A 17,593-nucleotide genomic window follows, 5' to 3' on the forward strand; every position below is an offset into this window, starting at 1 on the left:
ATAACCCAGGCCTAACCCAGACCTAGTGACTAGGGCCCTAGAAAACCTAGTATAGCCCTAGTTCGACCTAGTTTCTATATAAATTATAATATAAATATTTAAATAATATACTATTATTTTCCCCTATTATAGTTTCTATATCGAAATACTATACTCTCTACTAATAAGGTAAAGGAAATTTTAAGAAATAACCTTATTCTTTAAAGTAATATATCTAGTTTAAGATTAATTACTTCTTTAAATACTTTATTTTATATAGAAAGGTAGTATATATTAGCTACTAGTTTTCTTAAGTATAAGATAGTATCCTATTTAAAATATAAAATATATCTTAAGTTATAGATATATATATTTAATATATATTTTTATCTATAGAGTAAAATAATTTTTAAATTTATTTATTTCTCTTCTTCTATTTAATTTTAGAGCTTATATAAGTATAGATAGATATCTAGTAAACTTTTATATTTAAAACTACTTATTACCTCTTAATCTACTTTATATATATAATTTAAAGGGAGGGTAGGAAGAAATATTTTAAAGAGAATTAATAAAACTAGGATAGGAATTAAGATTTAATTAAGGTTTTACTTAGGTTATCTTAAAGATATTTCTTTAGACTTATATAATTTTAATATAATAGATTAATTAATAAAAATAGGATAATTTATTATATTTAATATATTAATATTCTTAAATATTTCTATAACTTTAATATATTTCTACCTTTATATATTAAAGAATTTCTCTCTTTATATCCTTTTATATATATTATATATTATTCTTATATTATATCTTAAAGCTAACTTTCTAACTTTATATTATTATTCTATAATAGTAATCTTAATAATCTCTTATATATTTAATTAGATAAATTATATTATTTAAAAATTAATATATAATTAATTAACTTAAGTTTCTAAAGATTAGATAATTCTCTCGTAATCTTTTTTTTTATTAAAATATATTAGACCTAACTATAAGAAAGGGTTTATTCTATATAATATAATATTATATAATAATTTTATAAACTAATAGTTAAAGATTAATTATAAAAAGAAAAGTAAGTTTAAATAGGATTTAAATTATTAATTATATAAAGATTTAAAATAGCTATTATTAAATAACTTAAAATATTAATAATATATTAAAGATTATATATAAATATTATAAGAAGATCTTAAAGTATCTTTATATATTAAACCTAAATAATATAAATAAAGTATAATATTAAATTTATAATATATTAACTATTTAGAAATATTAGAAAATAATCAGTTATTCATAATTAGAAAAAAGGAAGAAAGTAGAGATTATAAATTTCTTATAAAGAGAGATATATTTTATATTATAAAATTAAGTAATTATACTAATTTATTATTATTTTAAAAAGAAGTTTTAGTAAATATATTTTTCTTATAAAAAGATTAAAAAGAAGATCTCTTTTAATTTCTTACTTTTAACTAGCTTTTATTCTATTTAATTAAGTATCTATTATTTAAATATATTATTAATAAAACTTATTCTACCCTATTATTTCTAATAATCCTTATCTATTAATATCTATTATTAATTAAATAATTTAATTAAAAACTAATAATAATATATCTTTTATATACTATCTTTTAGTTTAAAAATATCTATTATATTTAATTATTAGATATCTTTATTTTTATAGGTATTTATAGCTATTATTAATTATTTTTTTAATAATAATTAAGTATATTATAAGATACTATTTAGATTTAAACTACTTTATAATATATATATATTAACTCTTATTTAAATAATATTCTTATAAATACTTTAATAAAGTATAATATTAAAGATAAAGTATTTAGATTAATAATAAATAATATATTAAATAATAAGATATTAGTTACTACTTTCTAATAAGTTTTATTAGATAATACTATTATTATTTAAATATTATATCTTATTTATATTATCTAACTTAAACTTAAATTAATTTCTTATTTAGATTAAGGTAGTTCTATTAAATAAATTAATTAAAATAAAGTAAATAAAAAAAATTGTTAAAATTAATTTAAAAAAATATAAAATAAAATTAAATCTCTTTTATACTAAATAAAGTCTATTATCTTATAATTTATATTAATATAAATCTTTAATATTAATAGACCTTTTATAATCTTTAAATAATTAATATAAAGATTATTCTAATTTAAGATATAAAGATATAATAGAATTCTATATTCTTTATATTTTATTAGATAAAAAAGCTATATATTATCTTTTTTTTATTTTATATAAAGTATAATTATAAAAGGATATTATTTAATAAATAAAAGTAGTATTAGATTAACTATTTTCTTTATATTATTATTTAATATATATTTAAGATCTATAATAAACTATTTAATTATCTTAAATAATTATAAATATTATTATATTAAAAGTATATCTTATAAAAAAATAGATACTAAAAACCTTTAAAATTAATTAATTTAAGTTTAATAAATATTACTTTTAAATTAATAATCTTTAAAAGAATATCTATATAATTAATATAATATTTATATTAATAAATAAATCTAAATTCTTTTTTTTTAATAATTAAGATTAGAAATAGTAAAATATCTATAAACTTACTTTTAAATAAGCTTTTGTTTTATATTAAATATAAGTTAAAATAAATAGTTATAATCTATAAAACTCTTTAATAATAACCTAATTAAATTTAAGGTTAAAAGAGATATTTAATAAAAAGGATATATAATTATAAACTAATATTAATAAAATTAGTTAATATCTTAATAATAGTAAATAAATATAAAAAGTATATATAATAATAATATTAATATATAAATAGATACTATTTTTATTAAATTACTTACTTTTTAGAAAAAATATTAAATTTACTTTCTAACTATTATTACCTTTATATAAAATATACTTTTATTTTTAGTAATTAATGTAAGAATTAAATATCTTTTTAATATTATTTAAAATAATAATAATTATTATTATAATAGAATAAAAAAATAAAATTATTAAGATATTAATAATATTTCTTTATATAATAAAATTTAATATAGAGAAGTAAGAAATAATACTTCTTAAGAAATTCTTTTTTTTAAAATAAGCTTAAGATAGTAAAAAAGGAGAGAGAAAAGAAGCTTAATAAGATTAAAGTTAATCTAATTAATAATATAAAAGAGTAAAAGGATAAATTAAAAGATAAATTAAAAGATATAATTAAGATTATAATTAAAGATAGACTAAAGGATATATTAGAAGAGAGACCTTTATTTATAAGTAAACATAATTATCCTTACTTCTTATTATTATTACTAACTTATATATAGATATAAGTATTAAAGAGAAAATATAAAAGTAAAGAAGATAATATATTTAAATACTATTAGCTTACTTAATAAAGAATCCTTAATTATATATATCTCTTTTACCCTTTTTATAAATAAAATTAGATATAATTAAGTAAAGTAAATACTTAAAATTACTATAAATAAATATATAAGTTATATATTTAGAATCCTTAGTATATTTGTTTAGTTTATAACCTAGTACTAGGTCGAAGGGTTCGACCTAAAACCTAACCCAGACTGGGTTAGGTCTGGGTTTTACTGGGTTATGCGGAAGACTACTTCTACTATAGCTATAAAGGTATACTGGTTTTAGGTAGACCTAGCAGTAACCCTCTGGGTGGTCTTTGATAGACCTTACTAACTCCTACCATTTAGTCCTATAGGAGTGCTAAGAGATAGGACTAAGTAGACTGCGGCATATCCTCTCCATTGGATATTAGGTCACATACCATATCCGTAAGTTAAGGATATTGGATATCATTCCAATACCATATCCTTAAGGATATAAGGATATCTTGCGGATATCCGTACTAGCATAACTCTCACTTAATTATCTACTTAGGTATAGTTATATACCTCTTATATAGCTTATTAATTTATTTTTTAAAATAAAAGATATATATATTTAGTCCTAACCATACTAATAACCTTATTTACCCTATTCCTTAATAAAATATTAAGAAATAATCATATAATATATAATATTTATTATTTAGTTATTCTTTATATATATAATTAAAATTACTATTTCTTAATTAAATCTTATAAGTTTAATATAAAATAAATAGTCTAAGCCTATTTTTAAATTATTTTAAGTTTTTAGACTATATTTTCTTATAATATTATATAGAAATCCTAGTTAGAAGTTCTAATATTATAGATTTAGTAATTTTATTATCTTTTAAAACTAATATTTAAGGATAATTCGAGATTTATTATAGATATCTATAATATATCTCGAATTATCCTTAAATATCTATATTAATAGTTAATAATAGCTAATTATTACTATTAGAAGTTAGAGATATATTAAAAATATATTTATAAATATAATTATTATACCTTTAATATTCTTAGATAGTCCTATATATATATTTTTCTTTCTTTACTTTTATATAATCTATAATTAAATATAATATATCTTATTTATAGATATTTTAATCCTAATACTCTTTTTATACTAATTTAGTGTGAAGGGACGTAGCCAGTCTTGATTCAAACTAACTAAGCCGTTTGCAGTTATCTAAAAGCTTAAGGAGAGAAGTGGGAGCTGGCAGGGTCGAACATAAATAAAAGGGGATGCGAGGAAGGTCACGTACGCGTACGTGATATTAACTGGGTACTAGCCTATTATAATACCCCCCTCCTCCTAGTAGTATCCGTTTATATATAGAGGGTACCTATACGTATATAGGGGTATATTCCTTAGGGGCTATTATTCGTTTATATACTCCTATAATATTCCTTAAATATATCTAATATAGCGTAATCCTCTAATTTATCTAACCTTTACTATATTTATTCTATAAAGCTAGCCTATTTTATTAATACTTCTTATTAATAACTTCTCTTAATCCTTTATATATATATAGCTAGGATCTCTTTAACTTCTTATTCTAATTTATTATTAATAATAATTAGTAGAGGTTAGGTATTATCTATAACCTAAGAAAGGAGGAAATCTAATACTATAAGTTATATTAGGTTTATATAAAAGATAGGGTAAATCCTATATAAGATACTTAGCTCTATTATATATAGGGATAGAATATTAATAATAGTATACCTTTTATATAATTAGTTTAGTTTCTTTAATAGCTATAAGGATATAATATTTTATAGGTATAACTATACTTTATCTCCTATATAGTAGACTAGTATAATTTAGTATATATAGTTTATTTATTCTTACTATTTATTTTAGGTAGTAGCTATTACTACTTATATCTAATTAAAAGTTTTATAAAGGTATTCTATAAAGTTTATACCTACTTATTTAAGACTACTTCTATAACCTTAGAGGTTTCTATTATCTTTTAGTCTAATTAGGTTAATATAATATTTATATATAAAGAAGAATAGTACTAAACTAATTAATAATACCTTTTAGTTATTAATTATAATAATTATAATTAGGAGGAAATAGGATTAATCCTCTTATAAGTAGGCTATAAAGGCCTATAAGATCTATTCTATTTCCTAATTTACTTATTCTATTATACTATCTATTTAGAGATAAAAGGCTATTAATAGTTATTATTAGATTTTTAGTCTTTTATATATTTCTTTTTAAAAACTACTTATAAATTAAAAGCTATAATTACTTATAATTATAAGTAGGAGCCTATAATATATATAAAAGTAGTCTATAAATATTTAGGCTATAATATTATTTATAATAAAGTCTATAATAATAAGAATAATACTTTTTATAAGCTAATTTATAATAATAAAGTAGTTTATAGCCTTTTAAGGGCTACTTATAAGGAGGTCTATAATAAAATTAATAGAAATTTCTATCTAGATCTATTATAGAACTAGTAATAGCTTTAATAATCTATATTTAGTATTATACTATATTATACTTTATTTATAAATTATATAATTCTATAAGAACTATTATATATCCTTAACTACTTTTAACTAAAAGAAGTATTATAAGAGGATTATATATATAGTATTATATTTTAGATAATATATATCTATAAAGGCTTATTATCTAAGATCTATATTTAATCTTAGAAGTAAAAGAGACCTTATATATTAAAGTAGTATTCTATAAGGCTTATTTTAACTTAGATTCTACCTAAGAGTCTATATTCCCTTTTTTATAAAGCCTATAAGATTACCTAATAATTTATATCTATCTTTTAAGCTTTAATTTAAAATAACTATAGCTCTTTATCTTTAAATATATTAATAGGTATCTTAAAGCTTATAAGGGCCTCTATATCTATTTATAACTATCTAGTTTTTATCTTAATCTTTTTAAAGATATACTAGAATTAATTTATTATTTATTTATTACTTCTATCTTATAAGAGATCTTATTCTCTTTATAAAAGAGTATCTAAGTATATAGCTAGCTTCTTAGGCTAATACTAGATCTTAAAGTTAAATTCTATTAGTATATCTACCTATTATATCTAATATTTACTTAAGTCTTATACTTTCCTAAAGTATTATAGATTTTTATAATTAGTAATAATTTTAAATTTAGAGACTATCTTTAGTTCTAAGCGCTACTCTTTTAAATTATATATAATTATAAAGAGCTTTTTATTATATATCTTATAGTTTACTTCTACTAGTAATAACTTTTAGGAAAGGTATATATATAGGTATAATATTCTATTATCTTATACTTATAATAGTATACCCCTAATAGCCTATCTAAAAGTATTAGTTTTTATTATAGTTTTATATCTTTCTTTAAAGTATATTAAGATAGGTATATTAATAAAAAGTTCCTTTAAGTCTATAAAGGCTTTATAATAAGCTATATCCTAATAGAAGTCTATTCCTTTATATATTAGCTATACTAATAAAGCTATTAAATTTATAAAATATAGAATAAAAATCTAGTAAAAGTTTATAAATCTTAAGAAACTCTATATATCTCTAGCTATTTTTAGTAGTTCTTATATATATATTATTTTAACCTTTATTAAGTCTATATAGATATCTATATTTATATAGATAATAAACCCTAAATACTTAACTATTTTTTTTTTAAATTCTAATTTATTAATATTATACTATAAGCCTATCTTTTATAACTTCTATAAGACTTTAGCTACTTTTTAATAATAGTCTTTAATTAATCTATTTAAGTAGATAATAATATTATTTATATATATAGAGATAAAGTTATTAAAATACTTATAAAGTACTTAATTAATATACTATTAAAAGATTATAAGTACTCTTATAAGATTAAATAGGGTTATAAGCTATTTAAATAACCTATATCTTATTTAAAATATAATTTTCTATTCTTCTTTAGGTTTAATCTAGATCTTATAGAATATTATAATTATATCTAGCTTTATAAACTATTATACTTATAATATATTTTATAAGGTTTCTTTAATTAAAGGTAGTAAGTAGTAATCTTTAACTATTATCTTATTTAAATTATAATAGTTTATATAAAAGTATACTCCTTTATTTAACTTCCTAACTAATAGTATTAATACTATAACTAAGGATTTACTAATATAAATAAAATTCTATTTAAGTAAATCTATAAGTATTTTCTATAAAATAAAAAGTTCTTTTTAGTTTATACTATAAAAAGGACTATATAAGAGTAGGGCTTCCCTATTAGAACTATCCTTTTATAAGGGAATATAATAATCTACTCTTAGTTAGTAGTCTAGTAATTATTCTATATACTTTATATTAAATACTTTTAATTATAGCTAATACTATTTTAAGAGCTATATATATAGATTAGTATATTTCTTCTTTTATAATACTTTCTCTATATCTATTAGGATTACTTTTCTAATCTAGAGGCTTTTTATAAGTCTAATTATATATATTTTTTAGAAATCCTTAGTTAAGAGTCTCTAAACTTATAAAGGCTTTATACCTTAAAGGCCTATTATAATATTTACTCTATTCTAATATTATATATATTTACCTATTTTTATAAAGATATTAAAGTATCTTTTTTATACTAAATATTATCTATTTATATTAATTAACTATATATTCTTAAAGATTATTTAGTCTATCTACTTTAGGATAATATATATAGATATCCTTTTAGAAGTATCTATATATATCTATATTAAAATAGGTAATAAAATTAATCTTTCTTTAATCTCTAATAATATTATCTAGTATTTAAAAAGGTATTAAGATATATAAGAGGCTAAAGGTTATTATAAAAGAATTATTTACTATAATATAATATAAATATCCTAAATTAATAAGTACTTTTAAAAATTAAATTCTATTAACTAGTAAATTAATATAAAAGGGTTTATTCTTTTATTTTAATAACTTTTTAGCTCTACTTAGCTCCTATCTATAACTTTAAATAGGAGCTACTTTTTTTCTAAGTACTTATATATACTTTTTTAGTCTAAATAGCTACTCTTTCCTATAAATACTTCTATAAGTACCTTTACTCTTATAACTTAGATTCTTTCCTTTTATTTATAGTAGTACTAAGGCTATTATTTATTTAAAAGGTCTTCCTTTATTATTATTATAACTATATATAGGCGCTAATAAGGGCTTTTAGGGCTTAGCTTTCTTATTAGTTTAAGAAGGTAAGATCTTATATTATACTTATTATATCTATAATAGTAATACCTTTCCTTATAATACTAATACTTTAGTTCCTTCCCTTTAACTTATTTTACTTACTTTCCTATAAGCTATTAGTCTTTCTTTTATATCTATATAGAAGTAATTATAATATTAGGTATTAGTAACTTAAGATAGGTTATCTTCTTCTTATATCTATATATTATATATTTTAACTCTAAAGAAAGTAAGTTAAGATTAGTATTAATATAGTATAATAATAATATAAGATTTATAAAGTTATTAGGAGTATCTTTATATAATAAAGCTATATAGGTAGTTAAGTTTAGTAATTCTATTAATATAGATACTTTTATATCCTCTAGCTAATTTATTACTCTTAAGTCTATAAATTCCTTCTTAAATATAAGTAAGAATATAATAAAAGACTGTTTTAGACCCTATTATATCTCTTATAGGCGCTAGGTAGCTTATTTCTTAATATTTAAGTCCTTATAGATATTCTTAAGGTATTAGATTAGGTTACTTATATTTCTATCTACTTATTAATATTATATAAAAGCTATTATATTCTTACTTATATTTCCTTTTAATTAGAAGTAGATATATAATAGATATACTTATTTATCTCTAAAAGTATCTATATTAAGTAGTAGCTTATTCTTAATTAATATTTAGAATATAGGCTATTTTATTCTAATTCCTTTAAAGGTTAGGGGGTTAGGTAGTTATATATAGGGGTATTAGGTTAGGTTTATACCGATTAGGCTTTAATTAAAGCCTTTATTAGCTTCTAGGCTCTAGTTATATATTTTATATATTATATCTACTACTAATATTAGCTATATAGGTATATTTATCTAGATTAGCTCTTTAAGCTATTAGATCCTCTCTTCTTATATTTTTATACTTTCTTCTTAGTTAGTAGCGGCCTATACTATCTACTATATTATTAAATAGGCCTATATAGGTAGGCTAGATAGTTCTATATTCTCTATTATATTATTTCTTATTATATCTAGTCCTTCTAGGGCTTTTTATTAGTATACCTAATACTTTTAGGACTTTTTATTATTATATATAAGCCTATTCGGCTATACTCTTCCGGATCTTTTATAGAAGAGGAAGCTTTTAGAATATAAAGGGACGTAGCTAGTCTTGATTCAAACTAACTAAGCCGTTTGCAGTTATCTAAAAGCTTAAGGAGAGAAGTGGGAGCTAGCGGGGTCGAACATAAATAAAAGGGGATGCGAGGAAGGTCATATACGCGTATGTGATATTGACCGGGCACTGGCCTGTTATATTTAGATCTAGATCTAAATATTAACCTATTTTATTTAGATAATATCTTTAATCTTATTAGTAGCTAAACTTTATTAATATCTATATTAGAAATATTATCTTTAATTATACCCTTTTTACTCTTTTATATTAATCACTCTCTTTAATAGTATTAAGTCCTATTTTCTTTTAAGCCTAGTAATAAAATAGATAAATCTTATAAGAGTTTTATAAGATAGTAATTAACTATAGAATTTAGATTAAAGCCTAATATATAAAACTCTATCTATTAAAATAGGAAAAAGATATCTAATATCTAAGATTACTTTAATTAAATTATATATAAAAAGATTAGTAAGCTAAAAATTATATATATAATATATCTTTATATAATTATTTATTTAAGATATTACTAAACTAGGTTATTATTAATAAATATATATATTAAAAGAGATACTTATACTTAAAAGCCTATTTAGAGGATTAATTAGTTATTAAAATAGATAGTATATTATTATTTTAAAATATAGTCTTTTATATCTCTCTTATAAATATTTATATACTATTATAAAGCTAATTTCCTTAAAAAGCCTAACTTTTTTTTAAGAGTATTTAGTTAAAGTTATATTAGACTTTATTTTTACTATTTACCTTTTTTTCTAAATTATTAAATATACTTAATTTAAAGATCTAATAGAGGTTATTTAATAAGCCTAAGGTAAGATTAATATCTTATTTATATAAAATATATAATATTACTTTAACTTTATAATTAAAAGTAATTAGAAAGAGATTCTTTAAAGGCTTTTAGATAAAAGTTAACTTTTAATAATACTTAATTATTAGATATCCTTATTTTAGTAGGTATTTATAGCTATTATAAGTTACTTTCTTAATTAGGATTAGAATTACTATAAAGTTCTTTTTAGATTTAAATATCTTTATAACTTATATATTAGTAAGAATCTAAATAAAACTATAACTTAGCTTTTTAATAATTATAAATAATATAACTAATAATAATACCTTAATAATAAATATCTAAAAGACTATCTAATTATAAAGTTAATTAGATATTTTAATATTTTAAGTTCTATATATTATATATATAATCTAGCTTAATTTAAATAAGCTTCTTAAAAAGTTAAAAGTAATACTATTTAATAAAGAGATTAAGCTAGAATAGTCTAATAAATAAATCTATTTATTTTAAACTAACTAATCTAATTTTAAATAAATTATAGATATATTAAAGAAAGTAAATCTCTTATTATCTTAAGTCTTTTAGGTTTATTTTAATATAAAAGTCTTAGATCTAAAGTCTTATAGTCTTTATTAATATAAGCCTATAGTATTAAGAGGTATTTATAGCTTTATAAATTAAAAAGCCTTTTTTAATTCTTATTTAAAATATCTAAACCTAATAGAATTTAACCTTTATAATATTAAATTATATAAAAAAACTATAACTATTCTATAATTAGTATTATATAGATTATTAATATCTTTATTTTAAATTTAACTAAAAAGAGTAGTAATAAAATAAGTATCTTTTTCTTCTTATTAAGCCTTTTTTTAACTTTACTATTATATTATTAAAGACTAAGGATATTATAATATATAATATTTATAGTATTTATAATAAGCTTTTTTCTTACTTTAATAAAGCTAAAAGTAAATTAAAGAATAAAAAAGTTATTTAGAAGAAATATATACTTTAGGCTCTTTAAATTATAAAAAGTAAGCTTTTAAAATATTATATATTTATAATAATCTTTTATTTATTAAAAAAACTTTAATATTTTATATTATTAGACTAGTAAGATAAAATCAATTATATAAAATACTATTATAAAGTCCTAAAATAAGAGTTTTATTAATATAAAAAGATACTTTATTATAATTTAAATACTTTATAGTCTTATAAAATAATATTAAAAAGGCCTTAGATAATAATAATTATTATAATCTTAATACTACTTATACTTTTTAAAACTAGCTATAAGATAAGCCTTTAAACCTTAAAGCTAATAAGATTATAAGATATTTTATATATAAGATTAAAAGATAGAAGCCTTAAGTATTCTAAAAAAAGTATAAATATAAGTTTTTTATTCTTATAAGGATAGTATTGTGATTCAGAAGGGATCGCATGAGTTTTCAATTCAAATAGGGTATAGGCGGATATATACTAATAGATACGGGTATCTAGGACTACTAATATAGCATCCTGCGGCCCCGTTCGGGTACGTCCGGATCTGTATTCCGGTCTGATCCGCAGATCATATATCTAGAATGAATCTTACAGATCTTATCCTCCCTTATTGAATTAGAACTAGTCCCTAGTTCTACATTTTCCTATATAAGTTCCTTTATATAGGTAGTAACAGGTCCGTACACTTTAGGTTCCTTCCTTTATTTATTTAGTCCTTTTACCTAATTAGGCGACGCTAGTAAGATATAGCGAACTACTAAGAATAGCCTAAAATAGCTTATAAAAGCCTAAAACGGACTCCTAAGCTTCTAAAATAGTCTATAAAAGGCTTCCCTTAGTCCTTCGTATATAATAAAGTATATAAAATAAGGTTATACCCCTTATTCTTTAAAAGATAAAGGAAATATTTATAAAAATAGTAGGTAGTAAGATTTTAAGAGGTAATCCCTCCTCTAGTACTTTATAAGGTTTATTTAAGGTTTATTTAAGGGTATTATAGATAAGGAAATAGCTAAACCCTATAGTAACTAAGATATTTATATCCCTACCTAGCTCCTTAGAACCTTATATTATCCTTATATAAGTATTATAAATAAGCCCCCTAATATCTCCTATAACTCTATTTATTCTTACTTTTCTTCTTTTACCTTTATAACCTCCTATCCCTACTATTAATATACTACTTTATAGATAGTTTTCTATTAATTTTAGTAGGGTTTTATTAGTTTTAAGGTTCCTAGACTTAATATATAGCTTAGTTTAGCTTATTCTAGACCAGTAGGGCCTTTTTAGCTTATATCTTAGGTATATACTAATATTTTCTTAGATCTATAGCTTTTTTTTCTTTTTTTTTTTTTCTTTTTTTTTTTTTCTTTTTTATACTATATCTAACTACCTAACCCTAACCTAGTCTTATAAGCCTATATCTTTATAAGTACCCTTTTATTCTAGTCTATTCTAGTCTTATAGGCCTAAAACTAATATTTTTCTAGGCCCTAGACTTATTCTTAGATAGCTATTATTTATTTCCCTTTATATATTCCTCCCCTATTAGGCCTAGCTATATACCTAGTCTTAATATCTTTATATATTAGTAGTTTAGGTTCTAATTATAATAGTTCTAATATATTTAAGTAGGATTTTATAGTTTTTAATTTAGATAAGGCTAAGCTATTAACTATAGCCTTTAATAGTAATAATAATAGTAGTAATAGGGGTAATAAAGCCCTTACTAGTCTAAATATATCTATTCCTAATCCTATTATTAAGGCTATTAGTAATATATCCCTATCTCTTATAACTATCCTTAATCTTATAGCCTTAAAGGTAGCTATTCCTAATCCTATAAGTTTAAAGGTAGTTATTCTTAGCCCTATAGATCTAACCCCCTTTATATATATTCTTACCTTTAGTAATTTAAGCCTAGCTATTAGTATATAGACTACTACTAACTAGCTAGCTTATAAGATAAGCTAAGTTTCTAATAATATATAATATTTTTAACCTACTTTAGGTTTTATTACTAACTATTTATAGCTACTTACTTTAGTATAGCTATTAATAGCCTACCTTTTCTTACTAAAATAGGCTATTTAGGTATTAACCCCTAGTTTACCTAATTAATTCCTACTTATACTACTATTAATTAATATCTAACCTACTCTAATTCTTCTTATATAGCCTATACTAGTCTCTTTCTTTATACTATAATTAGTTAGATATATAGCTACTAAGCCCTAATTAAAGGTAAATATACTACTTATATTAATAGAAATAGTCTGTTTTTATACTATTAGGTCTTATTTATTCTAATTAGGATATAATTAGCTATCTAATAGGGTTAGGCTTATATAAGTTATAATTTCTCTTCTATAGATAATAAATATTTATTCTAATCTAATATAGAAATAGGTAATCCTCTTTATTAGCTAATTAACCTTATTTAGGCTAAAAACCCCTTTAACCCTTTTTTATAGCTTCTAAAAGCTACTATTTATTCTATTATAGCCCCTACTTTTAAAAAGAAGAATAAAAAAAAGGATTAAGCTAAGCCTATTATAGCCCTTAAAGCTACTAAAAGGGCTATAGCCCTTAATAGTCCTACTATAAGCCCTACTATCCCTATTATAGCCTTTATTACCCTTAGTATAAAATATAAGAGTAATACTACTAATCTAAGCCTTTCTAAATAGGCCTAAAAGGAGGCTACTATAACTACTAATAAAGCTAAAAAGTATAACCTTATACCTATATATAATAATATAAACCTAAAGTTTAGCCCTAACTTTAATATATATTAGTACTATATACCCCTTAAAGTACCTACTATTACTTATTTATAAGATAAGGATAAGGCTATATAAACCTATAAGGAGATAAAGAAGATTTATAAATAAGTTAATTATAATATATATCTTATAAAGAAAGTCTTTATTAAGAAGATTAGTATAATTAATTTAGACTTAAAAGAGAATAATAATAATAATAATAATAATAATAAGTTAGAGAGTTCTAAAGGTATATTTATTAAGCTTAAGTAATTTTATAATAGTATATAATTAGTAGCTATATATAAGGATAGAGTTTTAGTTCTTTTCTTTTTTAATTTAAGGCCTAGTAGGCCCCTTTTTTACTATACTTAATATTTCTCTAATATTATATAACTTTTATATACCTATTCTTAGCCTTATTAGCCCTAATAAACTCTATTATACTAGTCTATTTCCTTATAAACTATTTTATTATAAATAATAGTACTAGAATAATAATAGTAAAGAGGTATACTAATTAATCTAAGCCTATTTAGATAGGTTCTTAATAAGTATCCCTTATTAATTCCTACCTTAAAGATTCTACTAAATTAGTATTATCCTTAGATTTATAGTTATTTACTTCTAAGTCCTATTTATCTATACCTAGTAGGCCTAATATAAGCGCATTTATACTACCTTTTTACTATATTTTCCTATAAACCTATATCTATATCTTAATAATTAGGTATTTAGTAATAGCTTCCTCCCTTATAAATTCTTAATATATCCCTATATACTTAAATTCTTTCTATTTAGCCTTTATAAGTATTAAAAGGTCTATATATATTAGTAATAAAGGTTTAATTTTATTAAGGACTTTATATAGCTCCTTTAGTTAGTTAATTTTTACCTTAGCCTTATATAAGGTAGACTATCCTATAGGTAAGGCCTATAGGCTAAGATCTTTACCTATATTTATATTTATTAGTCTTATATTATTAATAAGATTTCTTAGAATATATCCTTATAGTTCTTTAAAGGTATATATCCTAAGTAGATAGCTCTCTAGGATTTTATATAGCCTAAATTAAGTATTCTTATATTTCTTCTTTACTTTATTATATATTAAAACTTAGTCTCTTAGCTAGAAATTTATTCTTATAATAACTATATCCTAGATTTATTATTTCTTAATAGTATAGATAAGTAATAGTTTATTTACTTTTAATTAAATATCTATAAGTTATTATATCTATTTATCTTAGCCTCTTTTAGCCTTAGTTTTTATAAAGATAATATTATTAGCTATAATATAAGATTATATTCTATATACTAGGTAATATAGGCTCTATCCTAAAATTATATATTCTTAGATATAAGTAATAAATATAGCTTATATAAGGTATTTATCCTATAGCTTAATAGGTTTCCCTATTAGGTATTTTATTAATATTTATCTTATTAAGCTATTAAAGTTTTCTACCTTCTTATTTATTTATAGGTAGTAGGGTATTATTATATAATACTAAGCCTTAATAAGGTTAATAAAGTAATATATAATTTTTAATAGAAGGTTTAGCCTATTATCTAAGATTAATTTATTAAATACTCTATAATATATATAAATATCTTAATATAGGAATTTAATAATTACCTCTTTAGTTATATCTAAAATAGCCTATATAACTAGCTATCTTATAATATAATTAATAGCTATAATAATCTATTTATTCTTATTTAGTATTATTAATAGCTAGCTAATTAAATTAATACCCTAATATTTAAAAGGTTATTCCCCTTTTATAATTATATATTATACCCTCTCTTATTCTAGGTATTTTTATACTCCTTATAAAACTTAGTAATTAAGATAGGACTTTATAGTCTTTTTAATATCTAATTATATTAATAGTTACTACTTTTATAGCTATATAACTCTATATAGCTTTAGGAAGCCTAAGTAGCTAAATTCCTAATAGGAGTTCTATACTAAGTTAGTCTAAAATAAAGCTTTTAAATATAGGGATATTTCTTTATTATTATATATATAGATTAGTTATTAGTTAACTTTTAAGGGTACTTATTTATTAATTAGTATATCCTAGAATACTAGGTTTTTAGTAAATTTTTAAACTACTCTATTAATAATAAGGTTACTTAACTCTATTCTATTACTTAAGAACTAGATAGTAGTAACTAGCTACTCCTCTTTTGAAACCCTTTATACTATATAGATTAAAGCTAAATAGGCCTCCTAAGTAGGTTTTTATTAGCTAATATTAGCTAAGGTAGTCTTTATTAAATCTAGTTATTAGTTAATTATATCTATAATAATATTTTTAAAACCTTTTTAATACTAGATTATAAATTAGTATTCTTAAAATTCTATAATCTATTATACTAGGTATTTACTATATTCCTTAATAATATTAAGGTATTATAAGCTTATATTATTAGTAATAATTATAGTCTTAAACTAGTCTCTATTAATATATTAGTTTTATATTTAGATTACTTCTTTAATAATTAAGAGCTTTTTCTTATAAATAAGATAATTAAGTTCTATACTATATAGTTTTTATTTATTATATATAATTAGATAAAGAGCTTTATTATTATTTTTTTATATTAGGACTACCCTTAAAGCCTATTTAAAGATATTAGTTTTAATTATATATAATTTATTATAGTTTAGTTATTTTAGGATTAGTATAGATATAAGTAATACTTTAATCTTATAAAATATACTTTTATAAACCTCTATCTATATAATTAGATAGAACTACTTCTTATATAAGATACTATTACTTTCTTTTAGAAGCTTATAAAATAGTATATAGATTTTTATAAAGTCTTTAATAAACCTATAATAGTATATAGCTAGCTTTATAAATTAATATATATTATAAATATTATTTAGTCTTAACTAGGTATTAAAGGCTTCTATTTTTACTATTAGGGACTAAATTATCCTATTTCTAATAATATACTTATAGAATTCTAGTTAGTTAGTAGTAAACTAGTATTTTTTAGGTAATATATATAGTTTCTATTCTACTAATAAGGTAAAGGCCTATTTTAAGTACTTATAATACTTCTTTATTAATATAGAGAAGATTAGGATATTATCTAGATATACTACTATATTTTAGCTTAGTATTAGTTATAGTATATTATTAATTACTAATTAGAATATAATAGGTATATTATAG

Source organism: Penicillium expansum, assembly GCF_000769745.1.
Source record: "Penicillium expansum strain MD-8 chromosome Unknown contig256, whole genome shotgun sequence".
NCBI lineage: Eukaryota > Fungi > Ascomycota > Eurotiomycetes > Eurotiales > Aspergillaceae > Penicillium > Penicillium expansum.